General features: G+C 46.5%; 1 pseudogene across 1 annotated transcript in view; it reads right to left on the minus strand.

Moving 5' to 3' along the window:
- The window catches only part of LOC311144387 (F-box/LRR-repeat protein 17-like), a 407,455-nt pseudogene that overhangs the window by 261,103 nt on the left and 130,791 nt on the right, over window positions 1-15,561 (minus strand). Inside the window, exon 6 of the transcript in view lies at window positions 15,232-15,339. The product of the transcript in view is annotated as an F-box/LRR-repeat protein 17-like (transcript). The remainder of the gene's footprint in view (window positions 1-15,231; window positions 15,340-15,561) is intronic.

Here is a 15,561-nt window from a genome sequence, read left to right on the forward strand (position 1 = left end):
CGCCCACCAAAACTCACGGACCAAGCAAGGAGGGCATTAATCAGAGAGGCAACAAAGAGACCAAATATAACCCTGAAGGAGCTGCAAAGAGACCACGTTAAGCCGTACACTCCATAGAGCTGGGCTTTACGGAGGAGTGGCCAGAAAAAAGCCATTGCTTAAAGAAAAAAATAAGCAAACACGTTTGGAGGTCGCCAAAAGGCATGTGGGAGACTCCCCAAACATATGGAAGAAGGTACTCTGGTCAGATGAGACTAAAATTGAGCTTTTTGGCCATCAAGGAAAACGCTATGTCTGGCGCAAACCCAACACCTATCATCACCCCGAGAACACCATGTTTTTCATCGGCAGGGACTGGGAAACTGGTCAGAATTGAAGGAATGATGGATGGCGCTAAATACAGGGAAATTCTTGAGGGAAACCTGTTTCAGTCTTCCAGAGATTTGAGACTGGGATGGAGGTTCACCTTCCAGCAGGACAATGACCCTAAGTATACTGCTAAAGCAACACTTGAGTGGTTTAAGGGGAAACATTTAAATGTCTTGGAATGGCGTAGTCAAAGTCCAGACCTCAATCCAATTGAGAATCTGTGGTATGACTTAAAGATTGCTGTACACCAGCGGAACCCATCCAACTTGAAGGAGCTGGAGCAGTTTTGCCTTGAAGAATGGGCAAAAATCACAGTGGCTAGATGTGCCAAGCTTATAGAGATTTACCCCAACAGACTTGCAGCTGTAATTGCTGCAAAAGGTGGCTCTACAAAGTATTAATTTTGGGAGGGTGAATAGTTATGCAAGCTCAAGTTTTCTGTTTTTTTGTCTTATTTCTTGTTTGTTTCACAATAAAAAATATTTTGCATCTTCAAAGTGGTGGGCATGTTGTGTAAATCAAATGATACAAACCCCCCAAAAATCAATTTTAATTCCAGGTTGTAAGGCAACAAAATAGGAAAAATGCCAAGGGGGTGAATACTTTCGCAAGCCACTGTATAATACTGTATGCCAGTGGAGGCTGCTGAGATGAGGATGGCTCATAATAATTGCATCAAACACATGAAGAAACCATTCCACTTATTCCGCTTCAGTCATTACCACGAGCCAGTCCTCCCCAATTAAGGTGCCACCAACCTTCTGTGCTGTACACTTTCTTGAACTTGTTCTGGATTTGAGGACTGCGAAAAGACCCCTGGTGGCATGTCTAGTGGGGTAAGTGTGCATGTCAGAGCTGTTTCAACACAATGTTTTTTATAAAAAATAAGTGATGCAGTCAGTCTCTCCTCAACTCTTAGCCAAGAGAGACTGGCATGCATAGTATTTATATTAGCCATCTGATTGGTTGGCTCCCACCTGCCTCCTCCATAATTAGACACGTCTACAAAGTAGGAAATGAGAGCACAGGGTCAAAAATAAAACACCACATTTTATGAAAGAAAAATAAAATAAATGTTTGCCTTTGGCCAAACTGGGGAGAGAGTTTGACACATACTTGGTAGAGTTTTCTGAAACGTGTGTGTGTGTTTGTGTGTTGCCAGTGCACAGTGCCATGACTAACTGCAGCGTTACAGTATTTATTTGCGTAGCGTCAGTTGCCAGACAGGAAGTTGGACCAAAGTAGACACCACAGGGAAAATAAATAATGTCATGGTTACAATGCTGGACCCTGAAATATAAGGACATTTATTTTAGTCCAAGACCAGTGTGACCGGCCCAGTCTACTCCTGCCATAGCCACATACTGTAGCCAGCTAATAGGCTACAAGGTGAGAGGTGGTCAGGACGACTGACAAAGTTTGCATGGCTAGTCATAAACACAAAGTGTGTGAATAAATTGGAAAATATTATTCATTTAGACTAATCGTGTGCTACATGTTATGTGATCATGTCATGCTATCCAATTGGGGTAACTAAAGCTTTGTAAACAGGTTTATAAGTGAGAGACACGTCAGTCTGTCAATTTGGAGTAAAGCAGCACAGAGCCTGTGAGTGCATACTGTATGTCTACCAAGGACAGAAGCAAAGTTGTCCTTATAGTGGTCTTAAAGAGTTGTATGGTGAGAGGACGGCTCTCGCTCTCTCTCTCTCTCTCTCTCTGTCCAGGGGTGTTTTATGGTGAAAGGATAGCTCTCTCAATTTTCAATTTCAATTTAAGGAGCTTTATTGGCATGGGAAACACATGTTTACATTGCCAGAGCTAGTGAAATAGATAATAAACAAAAGTGAAATGAACAACAAGAAATGAACAGTAAATATTACACTCACACAAGTTCCAAAATAATAAAGACATTTAAAATGTCATAGTATGTCTATATACAGTGTTGTAACGATGTGCAAATAGTTAAAGTAAAAAATGGAAAATAAATAAACAATTATGTGTTATATTTACAATGGTGTTAGAACTATCACTTCTAACTTAGCAGCCCACCCTCACTCACTCTCCTCACCACCTCTTTCCTCGGTCCCCAGGTTGGACGCCAGAAAGGATTATTATTATTTTAGTACCACCAAATTATACATTCTCCATTTACCCTGCTGCTCCATCATTCTCCCTCTCCACCCCATGGCTGGGAATACAATTATTATTATTGTATAATTCCCCACCCGTTCATCCCGTCTTCCTTCTCTTCTATTCCTCACCCTCCCCGCCTCACACTTCTCTCCCCTCCCTCCCTCCCTCCCTCCCTCCCTCCCTCCCTCCCTCCCTCCCTCCCTCTCTCCCAGTCCTGTGTGTGTTCTGGGGCTATCTTTGAGTGAAGGGTTGGCTCGCAGGGCACACTGTGATTTGTCTGTTCCCGACACCAGGATAAAGTGACTAAAGGGGCAGTTGAAATAGGTGAGGGGGCCCACATTTGGGGGGTTCTTGCATTGGAATTATATTGAATTCTGCTTATATCACGCTATACCACAATAAACATAAAGTTCAAATGCCAAAACCATTGAGTGCTTTTGACCAAGAAGTGACAGGTTGGCGTAAAATCTCCACTGCGCTCTACCAGCACCATGGACAGTGCCCTACACACTAAAGCAAGACAGTTGAAAACCCTAGGCTGGTGGCTAAGGAAGTCATTTCGCCATTCCATACCCTAGGTTTTTTCTGAAATGACGCCATTGACTATACCACCGAGATTTTGACAAAAACCAACCAGCTAGATTATTTCTTACCTTTTCAGAAGAGTTGCAGATCCTCCTTAACCCCCTAAGGTCGATGTCAGCACCCCCGAGGAAGTCTAATTAGCATAATAAACAAATCCCCAGTTTAAGCTAGAGATATGTTTTTTTGCATTTGATGCATCTCAATCCACCACATCCACTTATGTCGCACTTCCGCATCTGCGGTAAAAGGTGACAGAGCTAGAGCGGTATTTGTCAGACCATGAGACATCCCAAAAATCTTCTCACAAAATCGTATGTAGCGTCCAAACAAATTGGCCTACAAACTATTATGACCCCTCTATGGAAAGACGAGATCTCACGAACATGATGTTGCTCTCTGTTTTGCTCTACAACCCCCACATCATCTAGAGTCGATACAGTCGATCTGCCAACTTCTGTCTGTAGCGTCCGAACAGTTTGGGCTACACACTAATATGACACCTGTTTTGCTCTAGGATGCCCACAGGATATACAGTGAGGGAAAAAAGTATTTGATCCCCTGCTGATTTTGTACGTTTGCCCACTGACAAAGAAATGATCAGTCTATAATTTTAATGGTAGGTTTATTTGAACAGTGAGAGACAGAATAACAACAAAAGAATCCTGAAAAATGCATGTCAAAAATGTTATAAATTGATTTGCATTTTAATGAGGGAAATAAGTATTTGACCCCTCTGCAAAACATGACTTAGTACTTGGTGGCAAAACCCTTGTTGGCAATCACAGAGGTCAGACGTTTCTTGTAGTTGGCCACCAGGTTTGCACACATCTCAGGAGGGATTTTGTCCCACTCCTCTTTGCAGATCTTCTCCAAGTCATTAAGGTTTCGAGGCTGACGTTTGGCAACTCGAAACTTCAGCTCCCTCCACAGATTTTCTATGGGATTAAGGTCTGGAGACTGGCTAGGCCACTCCAGGACCTTAATGTCCTTCTTCTTGAGCCACTCCTTTGTTGCCTTGGCCGTGTGTTTTGGGTCATTGTCATGCTGGAATACCCATCCACGACCCATTTTCAATGCCCTGGCTGAGGGAAGGAGGTTCTCACCCAAGATTTGGTGGTCCTCTGTAGCTCAGCTGGTAGAGCACGGCGCTTGTAACGCCAAGGTAGTGGGTTCGATCCCCGGGACCACCCATACACAAAAAAAAAAAATGTATGCACGCATGACTGTAAGTCGCTTTGGATAAAAGAGTCTGCTAAATGGCATATTATTAAGATTTGACGGTACATGGCCCGTCCATCGTCCCTTTGATGCGGTGAAGTTGTCCTGTCCCCTTAGCAGAAAAACACCCCCAAAGCATAATGTTTCCACCTCCATGTTTGACGGTGGGTATGGTATTCTTGGGGTCATAGGCAGCATTCCTCCTCCTCCAAACACGGCGAGTTGAGTTGATGCCAAAGAGCTCCATTTTGGTCTCATCTGACCACAACACTTTCACCCAGTTCTCCTCTGAATCATTCAGACATTCATTGGCAAACTTCAGACGGGCTTGTATATGTGCTTTCTTGTTACCAATTGTTTTCTTGGTGACTATGGTCCCAGCTGCCTTGAGATCATTGACAAGATAATCCCATGTAGTTCTGGGCTGATTCCTCACCGTTCTCATGATCATTGCAACTCCACGAGGTGAGATTTGCATGGAGCCCCAAGCTGAGGGAGATTGACAGTTCTTTTGTGTTTCTTCCATTTGCGAATAATCGCACCAACGGTTGTCACCTTCTCAACATGCTGCTTGGCGATGGTCTTGTAGCCCATTCCAGCCTTGTGTAGGTCTACAATCTTGTCCCTGACATCCTTGGAGAGCTCTTTGGTCTTGGCCATGGTGGAGAGTTTGGAATCTGATTGATTGATTGCTTCTGTGGACAGGTGTCTTTTATACAGGTAACAAGCTGAGATTAGGAGCACTCCCTTTAAGAGTGTGCTCCTAATCTCAGCTCGTTACCTGTATAAAAGACACCTGGGAGCCAGAAATCTTTCTGATTGAGATGGGGTCAAATACTTATTTCCCTCATTAAAATGCAAATCAAGTTAGAACATTTTTTACATGCGTTTTTCTGGATTTTCTTGTTGATATTCTGTCTCTCACTGTTCAAATAAACCTACCATTAAAATTATAGACTGATCATTTCTTTGTCAGTGGGCAAACGTACAAAATCAGCAGGGGATCAAATACTTTTTTCCCTCACTGGATGGAGACTGTTTAGTGCCAAAAATAAGGAGTTAAATACATGTGAAAAAACTAAACAAATGTTTCCTGATCTTTCTTATACAGTGTGTCGCAGATATAGAACAGACACTTCAGAACAAACTTCCTTTAGATTTTTTTGGGGGGGGACTATCTGTTGTTCCATGTAGTGAATCTGTTATTCAATGTGTTTGTGTGGGCTAATAGCAGTATGGCCAAATAAAATTGTTCATCAAATAATTATTGTATATGTTTTTTTTTATACTTCAAGGGGTCTTAAAATTCAAAACCAAATAGCAAAATAATCCTTGGTATGACCTTCTTAAAACAATTATATATAGCTTAGTATCTCCTTTGGCTTTCGGTACTTTGGCGAAGCCAAGTTGTGACATCCATCGTGGCAGATTAGCTAGCTAAATGGGCTAAGGCTAATAACACTAACGCTTTTTACAGCTAGCTAAGAAGCTAACTAAACTATGTAGTGGTTGGGCGTGAGGCAGAGTTGAGTGAAGCAGCTTCAATGGTAAACTTGAACCCGCCCTTATAAATCCAAATTAATTATTACAGACGGAGCATTTTGTCCCGCTTTTTATGGAAACCCAAAGGAGTCATTCCTAACCGCCCCAGACGCTTTCCATAGCCTTCGTATACACAGCGCAGTGTGCTTTGTCAATTTTGCTGACATAGCACAGCGGAAATACTGATTTTTTCGCCAACCTGTCACTCAATCATTTGAACTTTTTAGCTATTTTTATATAGGGACATAAAACTAAAACTGAGGGGGCACAAGTTGCAACTGAGGGCACTTAGCCCCCTTTTGCCCCCTTGTGGAGCGGGCCCGGTTCCAGTCAGGGAGAGGAGATAAAGGACCAGAGGCTGACACCAACCCCAGAGAAGGGACCAGAGGCTGACACCAACCCCAGAGAAGGGACCAGAGGCTGACACCAATCCCAGAGAAGGGACCAGAGGCTGACACCAACCCCAGAGAAGGGACCAGAGGCTGACACCAATCCCAGAGAAGGGACCAGAGGCTGACACCAACCCCAGAGAAGGGACCAGAGGCTGACACCAACCCCAGAGAAGGGACCAGAGGCTGACACCAGTCCCAGAGAAGGGACCAGAGGCTGACACCAACCCCAGAGAAGGGACCAGAGGCTGACACCAACCCCAGAGAAGGGACCAGAGGCTGACACCAACCCCAGAGAAGGGACCAGAGGCTGACACCAACCCCAGAGAAGGGACCAGAGGCTGACACCAACCCCAGAGAAGGGACCAGAGGCTGACACCAACCCCAGAGAAGGGACCAGAGGCTGACACCAACCCCAGAGAAGGGGAGCCCTACATGCGTGGATGCCTGCCTTTTTATGTCCTGCCCTTCTCTTTCTTTGCATGCGTCTACAGTCTTTTTCTTTGTGTGTGTGTGTCTCTGTTTCCCTCTCTAACACACACACACACACAATTCCAGTTAATTAAATACATTGTGAGTCAATCAAGCACCAGAACCTGCCCATTGTTACCACATTTCTTGGTAAATACCAGAATATTATGAGGCTGTAACAGAACCGTAAAATCTGCTCCTCACCAACCATTGCTCAGCCTAAATGTTCTTTGACGGACCGACTCACTTTAAAATAACTCTTCTTTCAAGGATCAAATTAATACCAGAGACACGTCGTCTCCAAATAAAAAAGGACACATTTATTACCGTCTCCAACATGGCTCCTTTCTGACATATTCTAGAAACAGACCTTTGTTTTGTCTCTGGCTCTGACTTTCCTGAAGGCGAGAAGTCTCACACACAAAGGCATTCCACACTCCACATTCTGCAGCGCTGGGGAGGCTGATATATGAGGAGTGGCAGGTAGCCTAGCCCTAACGGTTAGAGCATTGGACCAGTAACCCGAAAAGTCCCTTGTTCGAATCCCAGAGCTGATAAGGTACAAAGAAATCTGTTGATGTGTCCTTATGCAAGGCGCTTGCTGTGGATAAGAGTGTCTGCTAAATGACTCAAATGTAAATGTAAAATGAGGTAGATCTGGACGATATGGACAAAGCCCATATCACGATGAATTGACTGAATTATCATGATAACGATAAATTGAACGATAAGTTTACAAAATGTATAAGCACCAGTACTTTTCTATTTGACCCTTTAAACTACTACTACTTTGAATGTTATCAATTGTCCCGTTAGCAATAGCCCATATTAGCAGGCTTAGGCCTATTTCATTTTAAACTTCACATTCCTCTAGTAAACTGGCTACTTATGGTTATTATCCATATCAGTAATATGTCCTCGATAAATGGTCGGTGTCGATAATTTTTTTGGTTTATCGTCCCAGCTCTAATGTGAGGCCATTGTGGGGAAAGTGGTGCCCATCACTGAGAAATCTAAGGCAGCGGAGTGAAGGCTTTCTGGTGCTGAACACCACTCTGACAGAGTTTGATATGGACAGCCTTGAGTTAATGACTTCTAAATGAGTGCAGTGTGTTTCACAGACAGACAGACAAGAGAGATGTGCTGACGTTCTATTAGAACCATATACAGACAGGGTTGGAGGGGTCAGTGTAATGGAAGTCTGTCAGCGTGTTTTCTCCTTTTACTTTGATAACGACACTGTTAGATGAGGGGAGGGGATGGTCTCACTGCGTCTCAGCTTTCAAAAGAAGCGTGAAGCGGATTGCGGTCTAGGCTGCTATAGGTCAGAGAGAGAGAGTGAGATAGAGAGAGAGAAAGCGGAGTAAAGGAAATCAGTCGTTTTTCACAGTGTTTAACTCAGACACTGTCATTAATACACGTTAATACAAGGGCACACAGACACATTCACTAGAACAAAAGGGTCAAATTCCAGCTGTGTTGGTCCAACCTCACACACACATACGCAAGCATGGAGACACACACACCTCATCCATTACGGCTCCACCTCTGTGGTCCAACCCCTGACCTTCCTCAAGAGTGACCCCTCGACCCCAAAGAGAAGAACGATTAATCTCAGAGGTTAACACACACACACTATACAAATGAAGGAAACAATTAATCTAGTAAAGGATCCCCAAAGCGGACCGGAGGGATAAAACTAGATACAGTGGGGAAAAACATTTTTAATCAGCCACCAATTGTGCAAGTTCTCCCACTTAAAAAGATGAGAGAGGCCTGTAATTTTCATCGTAGGTACACGTCAACTATGACAGACAAATTGAGGGAAAAAAATCCAGAAAATCACATTGTAGGATTTTTTATGAATTTATTTGCAAATTATGGTGGAAAATAAGTATTTGGTCACCTACAAACAAGCAAGATTTCTGGCTCTCACAGACCTGTAACTTCTTCTTTAAGAGGCTCCTCTGTCCTCCACTCGTTACCTATATTAATGGCACCTGTTTGAACTTGTTATCAGTATAAAAGACACCTGTCCACAACCTCAAACAGTCACACTCCAAACTCCACTATGGCCAAGACCAAAGAGCTGTCAAAGGACACCAGAAACAAAATTGTAGACCTGCACCAGGCTGGGAAGACTGAATCTGCAATAGGTAAGCAGCTTGGTTTGAGGAAATCAACTGTGGGAGCAATTATTAGTAAATGGAAGACATACAAGACCACTGATAATCTCCCTCGATCTGGGGCTCCACGCAAGATCTCACCCCGTGGGGTCAAAATGATCACAAGAACGATGAGCAAAAATCCCAGAACCACACGGGGGGACCTAGTGAATGACCTGCAGAGAGCTGGGACCAAAGTAACTGTAACACTCTGGCTCCACGGACCTTTATTCTTGAGCCAGGGTTGTTCATGTTCATTTGTTTTGGGTGTATTTCTATGTTGGGGTGTCTAGGTTGTGGTATTTCTATGTTGGGTGTTTGTATTCATTGACTCCCAATCGGAGGTAACGAGTGTCAGCTGTTCGGCTCGTTATCTCTGATTGGGAGCCATATTTATGCTGTATGTTTCCTGTGGGGTTTGTGGGTTTTTGTTTCCTTGATGCTGTTAGTTTATTTCAGTATTGGAACTTCACGTATCGTTCTTTGTTGTTTTCTCGTGTTGCACTTTAATTAAATAAAGTCATCATGTTTATCGGAACACGCGCTGCGCTTTGGTCTCATCATTCACACGATCGTGACAGAAAAACCCACCATACCAGGACCAAGCAGCGTGTCCAGGAGCCGAGGGTCTGGACATGGGAGGAGTTATTGGACGGAGAGGATCCTTGGGCACAACCGGAGGAATATCACCGCCCTCGGGAAGAGCTGGAGGCAGCCAAAGCCGAGAGGAGGTGGTACGAGGAGGCAGCGCGAAGGCGAGGCTGGAAGCCCGTGGACGTGAGGCAACCCCAAAAAGTTTTTGGGGGGGGGCACATGGCTTGGGCGGCTGGGCAGCAGGAAGCTGCCACAGGGAGTATAGGTGAGAGGGCTAACGGAGTACGGGAGCCATTGGCGAGAAGAGGCAGGGATGTGTGTGTGGCACGGCGTGAAGGACTGAGGTATGTTGCCAGTCCGGTCCGGCCCGTTCCTGATCCTCGGTTGAGGCCAGTGGTGTGTGTTCCCGGTATGGACCGGCCTGTTCCTACTCCACGCACCAGGGATACGGTGCGCTTCGCCAGCCCGGCCCGGCCTGTTCCGGCCACTCGCACCAGGGATACGGTGTGCGTCGTCAGCTCAGCCCTGCCTGTTCCTACTCCACGCACCAGGGATACGGTGCGCTTCGCCAGCCCGGCCCGGCCTGTTCCGGCCACTCGCACCAGGGATACGGTGTGCGTCGCCAGCCCAGCCCGGCCTGTTCCTACTCCACGCACCAGGGAAACGGTGCGCTTCGCCAGCCCGGCCCGGCCTGTTCCGGCCACTCGCACCAGGGATACGGTGCGCGTCGCCAGCCCAGCCCGGCCTGTTCCTGCTCTCCGCACTAGGCGTGAGGTGAGTCCCCAGGGTCCAGCATGCCCTGTTCCGGCTCCCCGCACTAGGCGTTATGGGAGTCCCCAGGGTCCAGCATGCCCTGTTCCGACTCCCCGCACTAGCCTTGTGATGCGTGTCCTCAGCCCGGTACCTCCAGTTCCGGCACCACGCATCAGGCCTACGGTGCGTCCCCAGGGCCAAGCATGCCCTGTTCCGACTCCCCGCACTAGCCCTGAGATGCGTGTCCTCAGCCCGGTACCTCCAGTTCCGGCACCACGCATCAGGCCTACGGTGCGTCCCCAGGGCCAAGCATGCCCTGTTGCTTCTCCCCGCACTAGCCCTGTGATGCGTGTCCTCAGCCCGGTACCTCCAGTTCCGGCACCACGCAACAGGCCTACGGTGCGCCTCAGAGGGCCTGAACGGTCCGTCTGCCCAACGGGGTCTGAACTGTCCGTCTGCCCAACGCCGTCTGAACTGCCCGTCTGCCCAGCGCCGTCTGAACTGCCCGTCTGCCCAACGGCGCCTGAACTGCCTGTCGGCCCAACGCCGTCTGAACTGTCCGTCTGCCCAACGCCGTCTGAACTACCCGTCTGTACAGAGCCTACAAGGCCGCCCGTCTGCCATGAGCCTTCAGAGCCGTCCGCCAGATCGGAGCCGCTAGAGCTCTCCGCCAGACAGGATCAGCCAGAGCCTTCCGCCAGACAGGATCAGCCAGAGCCTTCCGCCAGACAGGATCAGCCAGAGCCTTCCGCCAGACAGGATCAGCCAGAGCCTTCCGCCAGACAGGAGCAGCCAGAGCCTTCCGCCAGACCGGATCAGCCAGAGCCTTCCGTCAGACCGGATCAGCCAGAGCCTTCCGTCAGACCGGAGCAGCCAGAGCCTTCCGTCAGACCGGATCAGCCAGAGCCTTCCGCCAGACCGGATCAGCCAGAGCCTTCCGCCAGACAGGATCAGCCAGAGCCTTCGGCCAGACAGGATCAGCCAGATCCGTCGGCCAGCCATGAGCAGCCAGATCCGTCGGCCAGCCATGAGCAGCCAGATCCTTCAGCCAGCCATGAGCCGTTCAGCCAGGATCCGCCTGAGCCAGCCAGCCAGGATCCGCCATTCAGTCCGGAGCTGCCCCTCAGTCCGGTGCTGCCACTTAGTCAGGTACTGTTCCTTAGCCTGGTGCTGGTCCTTATCCCGGTGCTGGTCCTTAGCCCGGGGCTGCCCCTTAGCCCGGTGCTGCCCCTTAGCCCGGTGCTGCCCCTTATCCCGGTGCTGGTCCGTAGTCCGGTGCTGCCCCTTAGTCCGGTGCCGCCCCTTAACCCAGTGGGGTGTAGTGGGGGGGTGGTAATGTGTAGGAGGCTAAGTAAGTGGGTAATGACTATGGTGGGGTGGGGACCACGACCTGGGCCAGAGCCGCCACCTGGACAGACGCCCACCCAGACCCTCCCCTAGACTGTTTGCTGGTGCGCCCGGAGGTCGCACCTTTAGGGGGGGGTAATGTAACACTCTGGCTCCACGGACCTTTATTCTTGAGCCAGGGTTGTTCATGTTCATTTGTTTTGGGTGTATTTCTATGTTGGGGTGTCTAGGTTGTGGTATTTCTATGTTGGGTGTTTGTATTCATTGACTCCCAATCGGAGGTAACGAGTGTCAGCTGTTCGGCTCGTTATCTCTGATTGGGAGCCATATTTATGCTGTATGTTTCCTGTGGGGTTTGTGGGTTTTTGTTTCCTTGATGCTGTTAGTTTATTTCAGTATTGGAACTTCACGTATCGTTCTTTGTTGTTTTCTCGTGTTGCACTTTAATTAAATAAAGTCATCATGTTTATCGGAACACGCGCTGCGCTTTGGTCTCATCATTCACACGATCGTGACAGTAACAAAGCCTACCATCAGTAACACACTACGCCGCCAGGGACTCAAATCCTGCAGTGCCAGACGTGTCCCCCTGCTTAAGCCAGTACATGTCCAGGCCCGTCTGAAGTTTGCTAGAGTGCATTTGGATGATCCAGAAGAGGATTGGGAGAATGTCATATGGTCAGATGAAACCAAAATATAACTTTTTGGTAAAAACTCAACTCGTCGTGTTTGGAGGACAAAGAATGCTGAGTTGCATCCAAAGAACACCATAGCTACTGTGAAGCATGGGGGTGGAAACATCATGCTTTGGGGCTGTTTTTCTGCAAAGGGACCAGGACGACTGATCCGTGTAAAGGAAAGAATGAATGGGGCCATGTATCGTGAGATTTTGAGTGAAAACCTCCTTCCATCAGCAAGGGCATTGAAGATGAAACGTGGCTGGGTCTTTCAGCATGACAATGATCCCAAACACACCGCCCGGGCAACGAAGGAGTGGCTTCGTAAGAACCATTTCAAGGTCCTGGAGTGGCCTAGCCAGTCTCCAGATCTCAACCCCATAAAAAATCTTTGGAGGGAGTTGAAAGTCTGTGTTGCCCAGCGACAGCCCCAAAACATCACTGCTCTAGAGGAGATCTGCATGGAGGAATGGGCCAAAATACCAGCAACAGTGTGTGAAATCCTTGTGAAGACTTACAGAAAACATTTGACCTGTGTCATTGCCAACAAAGGGTATATAACAAAGTATTGAGAAACTTTTGTTATTGACCAAATACTTATTTTCCACCATAATTTGCAAATAAATTCATTAAAAATCCTACAATGTGATTTTCTGGAATTTCTTTTCTCATTTTGTCTGTCGTAGTTGACGTGTACCTATGATGAAAATTACAGGCCTCTCTCATCTTTTTAAGTGGGAGAACTTGCACAATTGGTGGCTGACTAAATACTTTTTTTCCCCACTGTATATGACTTGCCTTGGTATATGACAACCAATATCAACATAGCCATTAATACTACCACAAGCTCTCAGTCAACTAAACAAGGAAACAAGACTTAGATGCATCACTCTGCTGCATGACAAATACTCAATTGTGTTTGGTTGTACATCACAATAGTGTTAACACAGATTAAGTTCCCATTGCCCTGAAATGCTGTGCACCACAAGACATTGGTATCCAATTTGAGCATATTTCACATATTTCACTTAACATTCTATTCTACTCTAAATCCTTGTAGTGAGCTACTTGGATTGGCAGCTCACTTGATAAAAAATCAACTTAAATTGATTTCCGCTCGCAAGATAATTTCTCAGAAGTGGCAAAAAAAAACTACTAAAAGGTAAATTAATAGAGACCAATAGGAGAAAAGTTAATGAAAGTAGAGGACTTTTCCTGATAACTCGTTAGGAAGAGCGTCACTGATAGGAACGAGTGTGATAATAGACAGAACGGGAGTGGAGAGAGGAGAGACGGAACGAGGGAAGAGGTCCTCTGAGTCATCAGAAATGCAACGATTCCAAGCGAAGGAATATTTCCTATGGCTGCTGAACGAGGCTGAATGAGACGAGGAATCAAAGTCTAAACGCAGATAATTACCACAGCAGATTATTCAGAGAGAGACGACGAGGGGAGACAGACAGAGAGGGAGAGAGAGAGAGAGAGAGAGAGAGAGAGAGAGAGAGAGAGAGAGAGAGAGAGAGAGAGAGAGAGAGAGAGAGACAGAGACAGAGAGACAGAGAAAGAGAGACAGAGAGAGAGAGAGAGAGAGATAGAGAGAGAGAGAGAGAGAGAGAGAGAGAGAGAGAGAGAGAGAGAGAGAGAGAGGAAACGGACAGAGAGAGACACAGTGGGAGTTACAATGGTGCTACAAAGGTGATCCACAGATATTGCACCTCCTGTTGGCTTACCTTTACCTGATTTTCTAATGAAGAGTAACCTCCATGAACACACAGGGCTAACGTTCACTTATCTAGCGTGGGTTCACTTCCCCCAATTACCTGCAGGTAGGGCCTATGCTAATATGATAATGAATTGTTAGCATCATTATATTTCGCTAAAGCAGCGTGGCGAAGGTCAAACCAAAACAGCTCGGTTGATCGACCATGAAAATAAATGAATCTGCTGTTTAATCTAATAATGAGGCGCAGCATCAGGCTTCTCCTCTCATTAACATACGTGTAATTGCATTTGAGGAGGAGCACACACACGCACCAACACACGCACCAACACACCAACACACACCAACACACACACACACACAAACCAACACACACACCAACACACCAACACAAACCAACACACACACACACGCACCAACACACGCACCAAAACACACGCATACCAACACACACACACACACAAACCAACATACCAACACACACGCACCAACACACACACGCACCAACACACACACACAAACACCAACACACGCATACCAACACACACACACACACAAACCAACATACCAACACACACGCACGAACACACAAACGCACCAACACACCAACACACACACACAAACACACCAACACACAAACACACACACACGAACACAAACACACACACACCAACACACCAACACACACACACACACACATACACGCACCAACACACAGATCAATTCATTACAGGTGGAGAAGGGGAAATAGTAGTACTGAAACATAAAACACAAAAAAACACAGAATTAGCTGATAGGTTCCATTCAGTGTGTGTGTGTGTGTGTGTGTGTGTGTGTGTTGCGTGTCATGGATATCTTTAACCATGAAGCCCTTCTCATTAGCATGGTAATAGTCAAACAGCAGGGTATTGCATTAGGATTCATCTTATTAAGCTCTCAGGAGATTTAAAGTTAACTTTGAAAGTTACAAAAACACTCAGACCTGTGTTTCGGGAAGTTGCATGCCCTCCTCAAAAAACACATTCGTATACAACTGTTCATTTCTAAATATAAAAATCTGTTTTTACGGCCTACTTATTTCTTACACATTCAGGTCATGTATTTACTTATTTAACATTAATTGAGCCAGGTGTTCTCCGAAAACAGCCTGCTTGACAATTTACAAGAAAAACAACAACAAACATTGGAGAATCTTATTTCCACACCGTAGCTTGCATTCATTCATCAGCACACACAAACATCTGCCATTTTGTGAAGTCTACTCACCTCAGTAAGATGGATGACTCCCAGTGATGTCACAGAACAGCCCATAAAGCCTACGAACTGCAGCTCGGGACAGTGCTCGACAAACGCCCTCACTGATTTATCAGTCACCTGACAGAGGAGAGAGGGAGAGGAAGGATTAAGCATTTCAAAGTATTGGAGCTTTTTCAAAGAGAAAGTCGATTAAAACATTTGGAAGAATTAGGAGTTAGCGTCGTGCACCAGCTGTGTTTCAGACAACACCATTATTGGAGTGCCTAGAAGCCTGGCTGTTTCTACACAAACATACCTTTCCCCCATCCAAATAATTCATTTACACAGCGAAGCGATAAA

Source organism: Coregonus lavaretus (assembly GCF_964263955.1).
Source record: "Coregonus lavaretus genome assembly, chromosome: 17".
NCBI classification, from domain to species: Eukaryota; Metazoa; Chordata; class Actinopteri; order Salmoniformes; family Salmonidae; genus Coregonus; species Coregonus lavaretus.